Source organism: Chaetura pelagica, unplaced genomic scaffold (genome assembly GCF_000747805.2).
Source record: "Chaetura pelagica isolate M959 unplaced genomic scaffold, ChaPel_1.0 scaffold90, whole genome shotgun sequence".
Lineage (NCBI taxonomy): Eukaryota > Metazoa > Chordata > Aves > Apodiformes > Apodidae > Chaetura > Chaetura pelagica.
The window spans coordinates 4,837,816-4,841,223 of NW_009953496.1; positions in this window are offsets into that span (position 1 = coordinate 4,837,816).

Here is a 3,408-nt window from a genome sequence, read left to right on the forward strand (position 1 = left end):
CTATGTGTGAAGGCTTTAGTAGATGGATGTGCTATTTAACACATTACACCCATGTTATTTCAGTGTCTTGTCCATGGGAAGGCCTTCTGGCCATTTGGATGTGTCAGTGTTTAGAACCAAGATGACCAACAGCATAGTAGTTTGTAGCATTAAAGACAGAAAAGATAGAGTGAAATTGCAATGTTGAAAAGAACTCTCATATTGGTATATACTCTGGCGAAAGCTTAGGAAAATTATTCTCAGTACCTAGATGGTAGAGGAAATTGATCTTAAAACAGATTGTTCCAGTTTTCCTTACCATTCCATGGCAGAGTGGTTCTGTTCTAAGAAGTTGCCCTTGACTACTGGCACCCCAATAGGAATGGCAGCTCGGGGGAGCAGAGAAGAGGGCTTCTGTGGCCAGGACCTGAACCTCAGTGCACACAATAGGATATGGGTACAAACAGGGACAGATTATAATCCTTGTGTTAGGATTTTCAAAAGATATTGCTGGAACTTGTACAGTTGCTGACTCCTTCAGTAACAGTTTTAGGTGTTAGTTTATCTATAGTCTCATCAATTTAACCATCAACTAAAATCAGAACATTTAAGAAAACTTGTGAGGGTTGGTAGTGTACACAACATCATGAATGTGTGTGTGTAACATGGGAACTTCAGTGACCTTCCTTGTGTACTTCTAGGAGAATGTAGATAGAAGTAATAAGAGCAAACTAACTTTGTTTTGTCTTACGAGTAAGGAATCTTTTATCTGAGAATAATTGTGCTAACCAGCAAACACCTGCTTGCTTTACTTGTGTATTGCTAAGGTTGGTTTTCATTTTTAAGATGTGCCTTTCAGTTGTCTTTGAAGGCAGATTTTGTCACCTGGGAGTTAACTACAGTTTTGACTGAGGTGTAATGAACTCAGGGGATTGGGAGATATGCAAGTAGGAGACACGACCAGCTTGTGCCTGTAACCTCCATGAAAACAGTTTTTCCATGAACCAGTCTTATCTTGAGCATACCTGCTTGCTGCGTTCAGTACCCAGATATCTCATTAAGGTTGATAATGACAGTGACAAAATAATGCTGCCTCCATTCAGGAAGGAGTGCATCCAACAGGAGCACTTGTCTCTTCAATCCTACCCTGCCATACAAATATGTAAGCATTCACAAAACCACTAACTGAGCAGGTTCAAGGGTGGGACTGAGTATATAATGCAGCAGAGGCCAGGGTGAAAGTTACAGCCTTTTGAAAGTGAGGACAAATAAGGTTTCATTTAAGTGTTCTAAATAAAAACTTGTAAGGGTGCCTGAGGAGATGGAGCTGTGATTTTAGGATTGACTTTTTAATACCACGTCTCCCTGAAATGATTTAGGTTCTTGTAGAACTGTCTTGGGAGTTTTGTCTCTACGGGACCTGCATTATTTATCCTGCAGATTACTCAGTTAGGCTTCTTGCAGATGAGAGCATAAATCTAGTTTGTCTATAGAGATTATAATCCCATGTGGCACAGTTAAAGATTGCCTGCTCTCTCTCTCTCCTGCTTGCTTGAGATCAATTGTGTCATAAAAATAGTCAGTAGAATCCAATTAAAATAGGGAAGAAGTGTTCAAACACAGGCTAAAAGAACAGAAAACTGTAAGATGATGAAATATTAATATCTTGCCTGTTCTAGTCAAGCCTCGGTGCAAGATGGATCAAGTATGAGCACCCCACAAAAATCAACAGAAAATGAAATTCTGCTATATGACAGCAGGGGTACTTTTCTTTCATCTCCTCTGCATTGACAGTACAATTGAACCATTATTTACGAAAGGATGAAGCCCAACAATATCATTTTACAGAGAGAAATTACTGCCACAGAAAACTTGTCTACCAACCCATGTGCTCTATGTCACTCAAATATTGAATATATGACAGGTGAGCAAGCAGGTGACCAAAAATCTGTTAGGAATATTTGTGAGTAGTTCTAATTTGAGTTGAGTAGTTGGCTGAAGATGACCCAAGGGGTTCTTTTATAATATGAAGAATTAATTGAAATGTGTATTTCTGTTATCTTTCCAATGACCGGATAGCTTCTCTCTTTCTAATGAAACAAAATTGACTGTTACAGGATATTAAACTGATCTCCACTGTGTTATGAATTTAATAATTGCCTGGCATATGATCTTTATTTTTTTTCAACAAACGGATAAAAACTCCAAAGTAAGGGATCTTTTAGGCAGGGCTGTAAGATTTATAAATTGGAAAATATGGTGCTGCTCCCTACTGTGATACAAAGTCCTCATGGTTTCTGCTGATGTGCTGATAACTGCCTGAGAACTGTGGTAAATTTCAAGTGACTTTGTTTTCATCCTAGTCTAGGAACAGCTGAATGCACTGAAAAGATACCAAATTAACTGGTGACATATATGAAGTAGAAAACTATTTATATTCTATGTTAGTTAACACTGAGTGGAATTGTCTGCAGCCCTAAATTAATCATAGTTATATGAAAAAAACATGAGGCAGATGTAAGGATCAATGTTTGAGGTTTAGAAATGAGCTTAAGTCATAGACTACATTAAAATGGCTACTACATACCCAGCTTTTAACAGGCTCCTTGTATAATACAAACACATCAATATCGTATTTAAGTGTAGATTAAAATAAGTATATTCTTAGAGTATTAATTCTTCTCTTTAACTACACCTTCTAATAGTGATATCATTCTTTAAAAACTTCAACATTGTAAAGATTTTAAAACATGAATCTTTCAGAGGGATTTCAGTTGCTTATTCTTTGCAGAATCTCCTTCAACTCCTAAGTGTAACACCTCAGAGAAAGCAAGGACTGATTAATAATTATGTATAGTGTTAGGCTGTATGAAGGTTCAGAGATGGTATGTGTATTATTAGATTACCCTAATAGAAGGAAGGGACTTGGCATTGATTGCTAACTTTTTTTAGGAATTTCAGTCTAGGAATTTTTGATAGCAATTTCAAAGTCAGAATTAGGCGTGGGAATTTGAGGAGGGGATACACTGTATTCATGTATAACAAAAGCTGAGATGTGTTTGTAGGTACAACTCTGCACTATACTTTCAAATGTATAGTTCTGAGGGAACTAGTTAGAGAAATAACTAGAGAGGGGTGGATATGTCTTTCTGTAGTAGAATATACAAACAACATTTTAAAATTAAAACTTTCAAGTGGAGAGATGTAGCTTCTGGCTTTTTGTTCATTGCTGATTCCACAATGGCCATTGCACATTTGGAAGCCTTTTCCACAGAAAATTACCCTGAAGAAAATTCTCAGTCTATCCCACTGTCCCTGTAGAAATTACACTGGGTCTACCTTGCAATTCTGTTTCTGTTTTTTTTTGGCATTGAAGTGATGGCTTCTTTTGTCCTTCATAGAAGGAGACTCCCCCCCCAACCCCTCCCC